We start from the raw sequence: 15,458 nt of genomic DNA, 5'->3' as shown, positions 1-15,458 counted from the left end.
CTGAACATAGGTACAATTTTTTGTCCTCAAAGGCAAACTTGTTATTATTTGTTTTAATAATCTTTAATTGTGGACTTTAAACTCCTCAACTTTCTTTTGACACTTCTTTTGTTTCCAACACAGTCACCAGCTGCATACGCTTAATAACATTTGCATTACAGCAGCTTGACACATCGTACCTGTATTACGCTGCTCTTTATTTCTTCAGCACACTGCAAGCTCAGATCTTTTTCTTTAGCATGACTTCTCCCCTACCACCATGAAAGCCTGGCCTGTTTGGGAAGGGCTCCCGAACTCTCTCTGCTTCCAACTAGCATTTGCAAGGTTAACAATATTACCCAAACAAGGGAACAAAAAAAGCACCAAAAAGCATGTAGACTATTTTTTGGTACTGACTGGGCTAAAAATCTACCACCAGCAGGTTCTACTGAATGAATCCTTAATTTTGCCTTTTTTGTTAGAAGTCTTTTGTACAGGAGTTTGCTCTGAAGATACACTCACAGACATGCACAAATGCACTCTCAAAACAAAATAGTTCTCGCATACACTGTCATCCTCAGAAAGGTATAGCATTTCTTTACACCGCTACGTCAAAGCTACTGCAATCAGTAACTAAAAGACAGGCCAACTGCTTTTTCTGCCTAAGCAATTTATGCTTAAATCATCATAACCTATGCAGAAAATGTAGGGGGAAAAAGTAAAGTATGACTTAATAAACTCTTGCTGATTCCGGCTGCAAACAGGCTTGCTTTTTTCCGGCCATTACAGAAGAGGGATTTTTCTCCCCCACCACTTTCAGTTGTCACAAGCAGCCTATTGTTTGGATTTAGCCATGCAGCACTCCTGATGCAAACCCACAGCTCACGTTAGCACGCTGGACTGCATGTAACTAAAAATCGAACAGAAGGCAATTCAGTCCCATTACAATAAGAACAGTGCTTTGTACTAAATACCTGTTCAGAGCAAACAGACATACATACCCTGCTTTGGCACAACTACAGAAGACAGTGTCCGTCCATACCAGAGAAGTCTTGCAATACTTCCAAATATCCAGATGCCTGTACCTATGTTGTATACCAGATGACAGCTTAGCAGCCTGTTAAGAGCACACACCATGCAGATCAACTGCCCCAAATCCAGGAAGCCAAAAATAGCTCAAGACTACATCTCTATGCCTCCCAGCACAGAAACACCACGGTAGCATTCTCTTTCATTCAAAAACCAATTCAAAATCGGTTGGACACACCAAATGAGTCATCTCCATGCGCTGGTACCTTAACTCTGAAAACTCCTGCTCCGTCCCTCTGCTAAGGGAACTGAAAAGCCGTGAACTCACTTGTGCTGTGGCAACAGCAAATGCAAATCCTGTCACACTGCAAAACTTCAGCACAGTCTCCTCTAGCACACATGAACTACATGCGCTCACAACCACCCTTTTTTTTTCCCCAGGAATAAACTAGGTTTCTGAAAGCTGTTCCCTCCCCTAAAGCAAAAATCAAATTGGCAGGGCAAAGTTTAGCCAGACTTACATTGCTTTAGTAGGATTTGTACTAGCTGTGCTTTATGGCACTTAGAAAACGGGCCTGGAAGGGTTCAGAAACAGTGTGCAAGAAGAGGTTCAAGGTCTCTCACATACAACTGCAAAGACTATACCTACTGTTTAAATTAGGTGAGGAGCTACTGTATTTGCAGCCTTGAGTTTCAGGCTAACCAAATCATACCACTGCTGTTTTAATACAATAAAGTTAGCAGTGGATATGTAGGCATATTAGGAATATCAGCATATCTGAAAGCAAAACCATGAGCTTTTCTTGGGAGAAACGTCAGATATTTCTAATTAAGATGCAGCTTGTAACTGCATATAACAATCAGAAGTTAAAAAACAACCGGTGGGGGGTGGGGAGGAAGAAAAAAAGAAAACATCACCTAACAAGTTTCCAGCAGCAACTGTGTGAATTGTAAGACCAGAAGTGCAAATCTAGCTTTGGTGAGAATTTTACCTCCGAGCCCAAGAGGTGCTTGCAGGGTGTCTACCTGCCGTTTGCAAAAACTTCTCAGACGAGCTTCAATATTCTGAATGGCAAACAAAGAGTAAAAGCCCCAACCGATACTTCCTGCATGTTGAGAAGTTAGAGTGGGGAGCTTCTAGTTTTCTGTGTGGTGGGAGTGTTGGTTTTGTTTTGGAGTGTTTGCTTGTGTTTTGTTGTGTTGTTTGGGTTTTTTTTAAAGGACAGTTTGGGTTACCATGTGCAAATAATTTTAGAGACTGAAAACTCTGCAACCTAACCTTCACTTACTTAGGAGCAAAGCAAGTCTAATCCCACAGTCAGGTTATTCTATCTGGTAGCAAAGCAAACGAGCTAAAAATGAAGGAAAGGGAGAGTTACCATGGGATACCAAGATGCGTCACTTCTCTTGGCTCTCTTGGTGCCACGTGACATCTCAGCCATGAGTGAAGAACTCAGCAGATGGGATAGAAAAAAAAAATGTAAAAAGGTCTCTAGATTATAGCAAAGTTTAGGCTTTTAAATCCAATTTCCTAACTGCTTATGGCTACAGAAATACAGGCAAACAATATTTGTCTATAAACCAAACTGTCTATAAGCCTATTGCCACTGTGCAATAAATACATGCTTTCCCTTCCAACAGTCACCGTCTACACTTTTCGGTTCCTTACAGTAAATTTAGTCCAAGCACGTTCAGAAATACTGCCCTTGCCATCTTCAGTAAGAACTATCACTTGCCTTTCAGAGGAAGCAAAGCAGGTCAGTAGTTTCCACCTTGCTCATAAATACAGAAGCAGCCACCTCACAGCAATAGACACAAGCAGTCAGAGTTCAAGAGAGATCAGAAGAGGCATAAATCACTTTGAATTTACTCTCAAAGTTATCACGCAGGTCACCAAATCCACGCCTTGGGATGGAGCCCACTGAACCGAGACTCTCTTTAAATTTTCAAGGTATCACTGTTTAGCAGCGTGCTGCTGCAAAGCTGCCATATGCATGCACAGCATGAGAGCTGACCCCACCACATGCTTACTATACTTTAATTTTCACCCCACTCAGTCCAGTATAAATTTTTAAACACCGCCTGCTCCGAGTCTTTCTTTGCACAAAATTGTAGAGTGGTTCAATGTCTGATTCCCTCCCCCCCCTTTTACAGCTGGCAATTTCTTTCTAGCATGTCAAAACAGCTCTGATTCAAAGGACATTATTCCACCTCCATCCTCCTCCAGCTCTCAAAGCCTCCTAACACCCACATGCTGCCAAGCGCCAAAATCTCCAGGGAAATTTGGTCCTTTCATACGCCAGCCAAGCAAACCAACTCTCTGTAGTAAAAAGTGATATACACTGTAAAAGAAACCTTCACCCTCCAAGCCGCCCCAGTGACTTCCATGGTGTAATCCCAGAGTTTCAGCTCTACCCAAACATTATGTCACGCTGAAAATCGAGCTTGCAGGGAAATACTGAAGCTGGTCTGTCTCCAATGCATCACAGTAACCTGATCATTACCCTAGATACCAGCTGGCAAGCTGCCATTCCAACCTACCTAGCTATTAGTACTCTCCTATTAGCTCCAGATTGCAAAACTTTGGTAAAGTAACGCAGCAAATTATCCAAGACAACTGCTGCTATAATCTGCTCTTAAACACCAATTTTTACCAACTGAATCATTTGCTACTGTGCGCCTGTTTCCCATTAGCTACCAAAAATATGCAATAATACAGAAGCCAAGAAATCCCACATTTAATCTGCTACTCCAACTTGTAGCCCCTGCATTAGCACGCATCTATATGAGACGGCATTTGAAAACAGCTAAGCATTATTTATTACCTACTTACAAAAAGAAGTTTCACATTTCTGCAGCAAGTTTAACACAGATGGTATTACCTTCTTCAAAACATTACTTTAATAACTGTTCCCTGAGCCAGGAGATACTGTCTTTAATAGCCATGATGAGGTTTTATCCAGCCTCCTTTGAACCTCTAACCTTTCAGCAATATCCTGCAGCAGGGAATACCACGGCATAACTGTGCACCACTGAAAGAAAAACTTTCCCTTGTTATAAGCTTGTTGCTTCCTTATTTTATTTGACACTATTTTTTTGAATGAGGAGGGCCTCAGTACAGTCATCCTCTGCTCACGCTTTGCTAACATTCCTCTTCTCGCTTCCTCCGCTCACAATCATTTCTTCTCCACGCTGAAGAGTCAAAGTCTATTTACCTCCTTTTATACAACAGCTGCTCCATGCCTTTGATTACTTTCATCACCTTTTGCTGAACCTTTTTCTTTTTGGAGATGGAGGACCAGCTGGCATTCAAGACACAGGGAATCATGGAGAAAGAGGGGGTTTTTTGTTTGGGGTTTTTTTGTTGTTGTTTTGTTCTCTACCCCTTCACTAATAACATTCATTCATTTACTGCTTTGACTTTACAGCTATTTTCAGTAAATTCAGGGAAAAAAAGCCTCCCAAGAGCAGAACAAAACCTGAAACTAATGTTTTTGCATCATGCCAGTGCTGCACAAACAAGCATTAGGTTTCAGAGACAGGAAAGCACCTGTAAAGTGCAGTAATCGCTTAATCTCTCACAACGGCCGTTTCCAAAACTTAATTTCAAGCAGAGCAAGGCATTAATCATATCCCTGTCTGTGCATGAAGAAGCCTTCCTCCACCCTCTTGCTTCCCTCTGCTAAAGCACTCACCCTCTGCCGCCCAGGCACGGCTTGGGAACCATGTATTTCTTTTATATGTCCCAACCCAGGGTTCTCCATGTTTTTGCAAAGTGCCCCAACCCAATGGGCACCCCAGCCCCTCTTTCCAGCTCAGAGAATCAGATCAGCTTCCCCCCCTCCTCACACATATCGTTGACCCCTACTCCGCATCGCTGCTCAGGCTTGCAGACATGCGACAGGTCTGCTGGCAGCTCAAGCAAGCCCTGGAGGAGAAAGGGCAAAAGCAGGTGCTGAAGCCAAAAGAGCAGGGAGGAAGGCAGCAGCAGGGAGAAGGGAGCATGGATCTCATGTTCAGAGCTGGCAAGCCTGAATTCAGAGCCCACGGGCTCCATATAAAACAAGTAGAACATGCAACTCAAGCTGCTTGTGCTTTGTAAAAAAAAAAAAAAAAAAAAAAAAAAACACAAACAAAACACCTTTCTTTGGTCACCTGTATTTATTATTTCCTGATGCAGTACCAGCAAAATGACCTCTACTGAGGCACACAGAAAAAAACCTGCTTTTTTATTAGTAACCAATTGCTGCTTTACAGCTTCATTGACCTTGAACCGCATACCAGATTCCTCACCTCACCCATGCTCGACACATGCTCATTTCCTCTTTTCATGTGGAAACAGAGTACCGAACACCTTTTGTGTCATTAATAATCACCGTACACCAAGGGACAGAGCTGTATCCTGAAACTCCTGCCCGGTATGCAGGTTTTTTCCCAGTTTTCAGCACCTCAAATTCCTCCCAACACAGGATGGCAATACAGATTTGCTTTAAAGTGTCCATTTTCACTCCACTCCAAATTACCACACAGAACCAGATACTGGCTGAATATAAGAATTTTCCAGCTAAAACTAAAGAATCAGTGCAGAAACATTAAAAAATCCTTAGGCAGGCATTTTACTGACAAACAATGGGATTACAAATGCACAAAGAAAGAACTTCAGATCTAGCATGACTTTTGCAGGGACAATGCATCTTGCAAAAGCAAGAAGCAGCAGGGTGCAGATGAAAATTTGCTGTTTATGTAAGTTTACTTAAAGAAACTATCTTCTAAGGCTTTAGACTTACACCTTGCAAGGCTGTGCGGTAAAAATAAAGCTCTTCCTTGGGACAACCTGCCAGGTAATCCTACTGCACAGTTTTGGATGCTGGTTGGAATAGACAGGAAGGATGGATTAATTTTGCTTTTGATGATAACTGGGCTTTCACTCAAGTGAGCATCTAGCACCCCACCTTGAGAAGAAAGAGAATCAACAGGACCAGGAACAGACTTTCTTGGGTACTCCACCTGGAATTTCAGGTTTCAAAAGAGTTCTCACTTGTAAAATTCAAATTATATGAACATGGTCTGTGAAACAGCACTCCTTTGCCAAAGGCTACTCCTCAGGCATTCAGGTTGTTGGATGCTCTGTTCCCTTCTTTTTCCAGCAAGCCACTCCTCCCTAGACCACTTCTCCATCCAGTTTTCACACTGTGCAGGGAAACCCTCCTGCCCACCCCGTACGCACTCCTGAACAGAGACACATGGCCACTGGCATGAGATTTTGACAGGTAGATCTCCTTACAACAAGGTATCAAATCTTGCAACACCTGTGTAACCTCATCCAACTGTTCACCAACTGGATTGCCACCCTGAAAGGTGTCAGCTGTTCCACTGATACCTAACGTATATCTTCCAGTGCAAGCGTTCGTACTGCGTCTTTCTGAACAGTAAGATTTTGGCTCTCAGCACCATCTTTCTCCAATGCCTGCTTCTCATCCAGGTCAAATCAAGCCAAACAAGGGTGAGGGACAGGAAAAGAGTATTAAGACAGTTTGCCAAAGTGGGTATTAAATGATGTGCAATGGTTCTCCAAAGCAACAGACAGAAAAGCCTGCTGTGGATGGCAGGGTGTTACTGCATTGTCACTCACCCTCTACTCCCCCTTGAAACTCTCCCTTATCCTGAATTCCTCCTGTGCCCTCAGCTCAACTCACATTTTCATCTCAGCCTCTGGGCCTCCCTGCTGCCATTGCAGACTCAAGACGACGACTGAAAATCCAGTAAAACCATACTGTGCTTGTTTTTCCCCTCCAGAGGGGACAAATTTGCAGAAAACTGACCATTGTGCTAGAAGCTGCAGAGAGGAGCTCCCTTCCCTTACCTTAACCCCAACATATGCGGTACATAATGTTACAGGAGCAACAGGCTGACGGTCCCAAGCCAGCAGTGGTACCTCTCCATGCTCAGAGGGAAGCACTTCTCATGAAACACCGTTTTTAGGACAAGCATACACCATGCCAAACTACAGAGCACCCAAACTGCCAATTTAAGACTGCTCAATTCACAGGGCTGCAGGTATCACGCTGTCATAAGACAATCAACACCAGAGCTCTTGAATTAACAAGTTGCAACAGCAACCCAAATGATCTGATTTGTTTTCCCTGGAAGTTTAAGGTGACAACCCCAGATACCATTAACCTAAGAGCTAAAGTTTTGATTTGAGCCTGGACCAGTAGTTAACAATACTCATTGCACAGGGGAAAGGCTCAGAATAGTTTCCTAACGAAGTCACTGCTTTACAGTGGAGAAATACAAGTAGTGACTATCTGCTGTTGCCCCCTTCACTTTTGGCTAGGCAATTCTGTGTGCAAACAGTGGTGCATTTGAGTTGTGAAGCTGAGTACACAACATATTTCCCCCTACACACAGAAATTAGCTCACTTTCATACTGGCTGCTTCATCTGTGTAAATAAGAGCTAAAATACTGCCTTATATATATTCTGTAAAACTAAATCCTACAGAAGGTAGCCCAGTAAGAGTCAAAACATTTTTAAGCTCTTTATCCTTGTGGTATACTCCTTTATTTCATACTTTTAACACAGCATTCACCATAGACAAAATTATTAAAATTTGACGAATGAGCCATCTATTCATTATAAAACCCTTCTTGACATCCTCACAAAGCACAAACACAACCTCGTGCTGAATATTATTGGAGTATGAGAAAAATCATTTCGAGAAATGGCAGCTACAACATAGCTACTTGCCTTATCTCCTTTGTAAACAGCTTTTAAACTGCCAGGTATGGCTATGATTAAGGAGCAGCTGGAGATGAGAAGAGGCATCCTATAACTGCTGACAGGTAAGTTTATTTGAGCTTCAGCACAAGCATTTAAAGATGAAAGAGCACAATGAGGATGCTGAAAGACAACTGACAGCTTGAGGAATACACACCAGTTTTCAAATAATTTCTGTGATGTAGGGTAATATTTATGATCACAGCATTCACTGGGAATTAGATCATCCATTTAGCAGCAGGTTTCCCAGATCAACTGTCTGGGGACTTTAAACAGGATCAGCAAGAACTGTAGAGCACTGCAAAACTGGAGTCAGTGCCTTTGCATTCTTGGTGTTCAGCTGCCTTCCTGAAGAAGCTTCACAAAAGACTAAAACATAGGGGGGGTAAAACAAAACAAAACAAAACATCAAGAGGAAGTGCAAGCTGAGTGCTACAACTGATTTCAGAAGCTTTGCATGTTGTCCATGTTGACTGCTATGCCCAGACCTGTTAGTCTACCTCTGTCTTATCTACAGTGCTCAATTTTGCATCTGCTGCTGGCTTCATTTAAATGCTTTTCATGCAAGATTATTATTTTTGGAGTAGACAGAGTTTGACAAACCAGTACTATGGCAGGGGAGTTATGCTGTCAGACATAGACCATCCAAATCTTTGGCAGGGGGCTGACACAAGTAGCTGCATCAGGCTGAGGAGGACATCAGTTAATTTGGATCGGCAGCAGCATTCATGAAACATCTGAAGCAACCTTGTAAGCACAGTTAACGTATCCTAATAATAAAACCAGCATTTGTGCAAAGCGTGCTCCTTACCTTTTCTGCCACTCACCTTTCAAGATGTGCCGTATAGCTCAGGGAGCTCCTAAGGCTATATTTACATGAGCTTTCCAAGAAACTATTAGTAAAGCTTGGGGAATTTAGCAATGCGTCCATGTCTGGAGATGGCTGCAATGAAGCTCCACAATGCAGAAAAGGGCAGGGAGGAACCTAAAGGTAGGAGCATGCTCCAGACAAGATGATATTTAAGTCTGCCTAGATGTAGCTTGGAAGCACACATGATTTGAACAGTTGGGACAGTCACAGAGGACTCTGGTGACAGAGCAGACATCCTCCACTGGGACTACAAGATCCCTCAGCATTTTAATACCAAGTATTCTACCCACCCTTTGCAACCTATTTATCACCATGGAGCAAAATGTATTAGATGTAACATTTTGTCTTCCTAAGTAGTACATGGAAATCTGTCAAAACAGTTGCTGACAGCCTTTCAACTATTCACTGGAAATGGGGACAGCAAAGGAAGGGGGAGCACAGGCCAGGAAAAAAAACCCCTTTCTGTTTTAATGGATCTTGAAAACAAATCTATGAGAACAGAGAAAAACATTTAACGAATGAACTGAAACAAAGCCTCTTGTGCAAGAATTCCAATAACCGTATCATCTGTGGAATAATAAAACTCCAAAACCATGGAGTAATTTTAAACAACTACATCTGTCATTAAAATAATGAACAAACTAGTCAATACTTATCCAATCAGAGAGAGCTATTTAATAGGGTCTAATTCAACATGGCAACATAGCCTGTTGGATCCATCTAGCGACTGAAGTTGGGGAAAAACAACTGATTAATAATGCAGCTTCCCAAAAGGCACAAAACCCAGAAGTGTCACCATCAGAGTCTGTGTCTCCTGGGCTGCAGATGAAGAGGATGCCCAGATTCATTAAATGCTTCAGCACCATTTGAATACAGGTTTGCTGAATGCAAAGAAACCAGATATAAACCAGAGAGCAAAGCAAGATTACAGATCAGCAAGATGGCATTCCCCTCATGAATCCAAATAAACAAGACATTTTGAACTATCTCCAGCATGACTTCAGCACAAAATAACATTTGCACTTCAACATAATAGTTGATGTTTTAACTGCACGCTAAGAGTTACCCCCACACAGCAGCCCTGAGTTCAACATCAGCTGCTCAGCCTTCAAAGGTAGTGAAAAGAGTTGCAAAAGAGCTGTGCTGTACTTCAAAGCAGTAACTGCCTTTCAGATAGAAACTAAATGTATTTACATTCACTCTTCAAGCACTTGAAGCCAACTAGAGCACGCCAGTTGTTTCGGTATTTGCTAGGTGCCCCGTCCCATCCCCAGATGTCTCAGGCAGATGACGTGACACGTGAAAGGAGCTGGGATGGCATTAGCCATCAAATCCCAACTGAAACCTCATGTACATGAGAGCCAACTAGCAAAAATTAAGCCAAAGCAAAAAGGAGCACAAGCAAATAGGACGCAAAGCAAGACAGAAACCCCATTTTCTCTTTGAAAACATGCAAGAATTGGTGAGCACACCCTTATGGGAAATCCTATTACTTGGGTCCATAACCTATGAATCAATCTCAAAGTAAGTCAGAGCCAGCCTCAGGACAAAGGAACAGTCATTTGCTAATTCAGTTGACAAACAAATCCAGAAAAGGAAAATTTCCTCTTTGGATTAAAGATTAATCAGCAGCAGGTATGGCCTATTTTCATTAACTGCAGCCATTTCCTGCCAGCACATCCTTTGCCTTTTCCAAGAAACAGGGGAGCAGCTATGTGTTTGAGGGCAAATGAGTTAGGAGACAAGAATGAAACTATTGACAGCAACCTGCTTTATGCTACTCGCTTACCAAGAACCATCCAAGCTATTTAATAAGCAGCGATGGCTAGGAAATCTACCAAAGTCAAATCTGATCGATCCAAACAAACTGAGCACAGGCAACATACAGTATCTGCTCCAAAATTCCATTAAATCTTCAGGTTTGGGTAAGTGCCCAAGATGTTACGCCATTGCTTCTCTCCTTGGACTCCTCACTCCTCTCTTGGTACACGATTGCTCCATTAACATGGCAGCAGGCAGCAGCAGCACATCAGACCATAGATTGGATTCAGGCACTCCCAGGGGGTTGCATGGATTCACTCTTCACCATCCTTACTTTTAAAACACAACCTGTGGACTTTGTGTTTGTACCAAAACCACAACCACCTAGGCAGATCCTGCAACATCCACTTGCCATTCCCACTCATGTGTATTGGGAAAAAGTCAGGGGGAAGGTTAGTAGGAGAGTCAAACAGGAGCTGAGAAGGATGTCCACACTTTCCCAGAGAACGAGGGTAAAACCAGCAGCGGGTCGGCTGGGTGTTGCTGTAAAAGCTGTTGCCTATTGTGTGCAGAAGGTGAATAAAGGCAGTGCTTCCACAGCAGATCCTGGGCTTTAGCTGCCACGTCACCTCTACAGCCATCAGCAACTTAAGCTTGGGCATTCCTAGCAGCAAAGGTATTACTTAAAAAGTCAATGTCACAATGAACTCATGTCCTACACACAGGGTACAGAAAAACTCTAAATTAACTTTCAGTTACATACATGATTAATAAATTTCCCCAAAGGTGCTTTTAAGCATACAAGACAACACCCAGAAACCAGTCACTGCTTTTAATGGAGATTATCTCCCACACATTTGACATTTCACAAGGTGGTGGGTTTTTGTTGGTGCTTTTTTTGTTGATTTTTTTTTTTTTTAAACAGCTGCACTAGCCAACTGTTGCCCATTTGATTGGGAAATCTGATGGCTGCAAATCTCAGTGCCTGTTAAACTACCAAGTAGTCTGCACTGGAATTTAATTTTAACCATTCCAAGCCCTTGCTGCATTCATACACATATTTGTTTCTGAACAAGCAACTTAGGCAAAAATATTTTTAAAAGCTACTGCATACACTGAGGCTCTGTTCCCATGGAGTTAAATTTGATAGGTATAAGCATCCCTAGCAGTAACAAGCTTAAAGAAAAATCATTATGATACACAGAAATTGAGTTCCAGCCGTAAACCACTGATTTACACTGCGCTGTCTGCTTTAGTCACTGTTACATTGTCATCATACAGCAATCAGGGCGTTTGCTTTGCTCTCTGAGTCCAGAGAGCTGCCATGGTCAGAACCATTAAGTGCTATATAAAAGTAATGTCAGGTTTCTCCTTCGAAGCCACTGAAGTTTAAATTTAAAAGAGAATTCAGCAAGCAGCTATATCAAGCACATACAGTGCCAAGCTGGAGGATGCGTATATTTACATAACAAAAGGCTTCCTGGATTATTTTAAGGCTCAAGTTCTGCAAAGCTAACAAGTGAGGAAAGGGATGTTTTCCCTTTGTTTAAAAAAATAATACTCATACCAAGAAGGAAAAAGAAAAAAGAAAAAAAAAAGCCATTGAAAAGACAGCAGTATCTTGATATTCCACTGTATTAGATCCCTAGATTGCAGCAATGAGTCATCCGTGTGCCTTGTGACCCCACAAGTTTGTAATGCACGTTGCCATATACTGAGACAAATACACAAAAAATACAGGGGTCCCAGATACCAAGGCACCTGCAAGTAATATCTTCACATAAATAACAAGGTATGCAACATGCCCAACAGTGTTTGGTTTGAAACTTTTTCACTTAGCACGGAACAAAGCAGCCTTGCACCTCTTGCACTGTACCTGTTGATGTTTAACCCCTATTAAATCTGCATTAAACTTTAAGTAACAGATTACTACATTATTCATAATGTCTGTGGGAAATAAAAGTTGAATCAATATAGTGACATGAGCTTCTGGCTCATCTAGTAAAAGTGTCTTCTACCCTTAATATTTACATAGTTGAAGGCGGGTGGGGAAAGTAGGAATTTCTCATGACTGATGAAAACAAGTCTAGATATTACGGTTTGTCCAGAACAAATATCCCATAGATGCCAGCTTTCAGAAAGCAGCAACTGCAAAATTAAAACCTGGTCATAACAATTCACCTTATGTGTGACACACAAAAAAATCAGTTCCCTCAATTTCAGCAGCACTGATGTTTAATCACAGTATTTTTCTCATTATTTCTGATCACTGATGGTATTTCTTATAGTATCTCTGGAAGCACTACTCAACATCTTAAGTGTACAACACTTGAGATTTAGAGGCATGCAGTACTGTGACATATGTAGGAGAGGGGCTAAAACAAACTTTCCCAAAAACAAATTTGCTCGGGGCATCCACAGGAAGAATTACAACTGCATTAGGAAGAATCACAACTGAAAGCTGCTTTTCTGCTCTGTCCCTCACCACAGCCTCTCAGAATCAGCCAGTTCAGTCTCACTAATATTCAAGAACGTTTTGAGAAAAAGGCAGCACTTTCCCAACTAAAGAATAGAAGGCACGAAAGACTTGGTTAATTCAATGTGCTAGTCACTCAGGTTACACACAAACAAGTAACAGTTTTAAAAAACACTCTTTCTCAAAATCTCTATGCCCAATAGCTCCACTTTTATTTTCTGATTCTTATGACACCTCCCCCTTTAGCTCCTAAATCACTCATGGAGCTTTCCAGCACAGATCAAACCCAACAGAATCACAAAAATCTTAAAAGATGCCTTTCAGCAAATCCTCGCACAGCTTCAAAGGATTATTAAAAGACAAAAACATAACTACAGGCAGCAAGAAAGGGTATACACCCCATTTATTTTCTCTTTGCAGGTCATTCATCTACATGAAAGCCAGAATTGGAAACAGAAACCAGGCATTTCAGCCACCAGTCTGGTTGTCTACCCAATATATCACTCCAGTTTCAACAGCCAGAAGGGCAAAGATTTCCTTATAAGTAGGGGTTTTGGAGCATTTATACACAACCTGCATCTTCTCAAGTTTTGCTCTTAGTTATCCTTACCTGGAAGCAGGAAAAAGGAACCGATGTAAGTGATCTTTCAGTTGCCTTTTCCTAAGATTATACAATTTAGTACTGGAGTTAGACTGTTTGTATAATTTTTTTTTCTTGAATGAAGAGAGTGCCAGGCTGGCACAAGCAACGTCTAAGCTAACAGAAAATGGAGGGAATCATCACAGTCTCAACTAAGCCATGCTTTTAAATGAAAGCCTCACTTAAAGAAAGCAGCCAGTACAGGTGCCAAAAGAAACAGTGCCACGCAGCTGTAGGACAGCAAGTCAGACGATACAAATACACAAGTGGGGACACTGACTGCTGCCAGTGCTTAACATTGCCATTGGCACATGCGCAAAAAATGATTAATCCGAAGCAAAATGGGTATCTGCCCATGCAAGTCCAAACCAAGAACTTAACCAAATTCAGCTCACATTTAATATCAGTTTACAGTAAACAAAGTATTGAAAAAACACACCACTCCAAAAAAACACATGCTTGAAAATGCAAAATTCATTTACTTACCTGAAATTGCTTTTCTAGCCAGAGCACTTGATTCATCGGGTTAGAAGCTCACTATGAATGAGAGTCAAAGCTCAGAAGACCTGCTGCTGGCTGCTTCTCACGGAGTCATAAGAGTCACTAAAAAAAAAAAAAACAAACCACCAAATAAAAATAATTATTTATTAAGAAGCAGAGCTAACAGCAAGCCTTCTATTAAAATATCAGGAGTTATTACAATATGAAGAAGATGTCAAGGTCTACCAATAGCTGGGATATACAGTAAAGACTGTGCTAACATGGACAGCTGCATTTTAAAAATAATATTTCCCAAAGAGCACAGAAAGAGAGAAGATTACTGTGTCCAAAGAGGCCTATAAGCAGCTTTCATTGGATCTGAAGAAGGCCTGGAATGCTTCTTCATGCATTTTGTGGCATCCCACGGAGAGCAGATCCGCTACTCCCCACATGGACCAGTCTTCCTGCAGGAGCTTATCTTGGGCATACACTCATTTTCCTCCCAGCCTGCACCAGGCAAGAGTGGTTTGGATGAGACTGCCACCCCCAGAACAATGTGGGAAATGGAGCTGCCAGAAATGGGTCACTGACCACCTGATTTGGCCCAAGGGCACCACAGACCACAAGCTGTCTGCTCCCAACATCACAGGAATCTCAGTGTTTCACTCTTGAAAGCCATATTCAGTTCCAGTGATAACCAGAGCACCTTTTCTTTAACAAAAGAGCAATCAGGCAGAACAACTCTTGGGATACACATTGCCACTTGGAGCATAAACTAACTAAATAAATCTCAAAATTTTCTCTGAAGGAAGCTGGTTAAAGTCACCCAGGCTCTGAACCAGGCATCACACAAGATAACAGGTTTTGCTGATAAATAAGCTGATGCAGGGGGAGCAAAGGAGGAAAGCTGAAAGCCTTTTCTGCTAGTCTTCGAGATAATCAAGATCATTTACGAGAGAGGAAGCACTTGCACTGAAGCAAAACAAAATGTAAAAATCAAAATGCACGTGACCAAAATCCTCAAGTGTCAGCACCCAGCTAACAGGCTTCTCTCCATCCCTGTTACCTAACTTTTGCACAGCCAAAGAGTCGGCAGCAGTAGACAAACCACTCAGCCCCACGGCTGGGAAGCTAATACACTCTTATCCAACCTTCCCCAGCTTTCAAGGGAGACAACACCCCAGGGGAGATTCGGAAGTGAAGCAGCCCCCTCTCGCATGGGGTTCTGCAGGGCTATTTCAATTAAACTTTCAGATAAGGGAAAACGAGATGGTCTTCCTGCTCCATTCACATTAGTTAGAAGTCTACGATCCACACATCCCGATTCAAATACTGGGGCGGGGGATGGGGGGGGGGGGTGGTGTCATATTCTGCTTGCTGAAGCAGAACCAAATCCAAATAACGGACTGCCAGGAAGCAAGCAGCCTGCAGCATGGCAATTCT

The 15,458-nt window shown here is 42.1% G+C and overlaps 1 protein-coding gene across 4 annotated transcripts in view; it reads right to left on the bottom strand.

Annotated features, from left to right (window-relative positions):
• SGMS1 (sphingomyelin synthase 1) overlaps positions 1–15,458 on the bottom strand; it is a 105,704-nt gene that overhangs the window by 56,483 nt on the left and 33,763 nt on the right. For all 4 annotated transcript variants that reach the window (XM_010565938.1, XM_010565941.1, XM_010565937.1 and 1 more), the window contains exon 2: positions 14,022–14,138. The gene's annotated coding sequence lies outside the window, so the exon portion shown is untranslated. The remainder of the gene's footprint in view (positions 1–14,021; positions 14,139–15,458) is intronic.

This window comes from Haliaeetus leucocephalus, unplaced genomic scaffold (assembly GCF_000737465.1).
Source record: "Haliaeetus leucocephalus isolate CR32 unplaced genomic scaffold, Haliaeetus_leucocephalus-4.0 Scaffold198, whole genome shotgun sequence".
Lineage (NCBI taxonomy): Eukaryota > Metazoa > Chordata > Aves > Accipitriformes > Accipitridae > Haliaeetus > Haliaeetus leucocephalus.
Note: the sequence above shows the minus strand (reverse complement) of the source record. Positions and strands in the feature narration are given on the sequence as shown.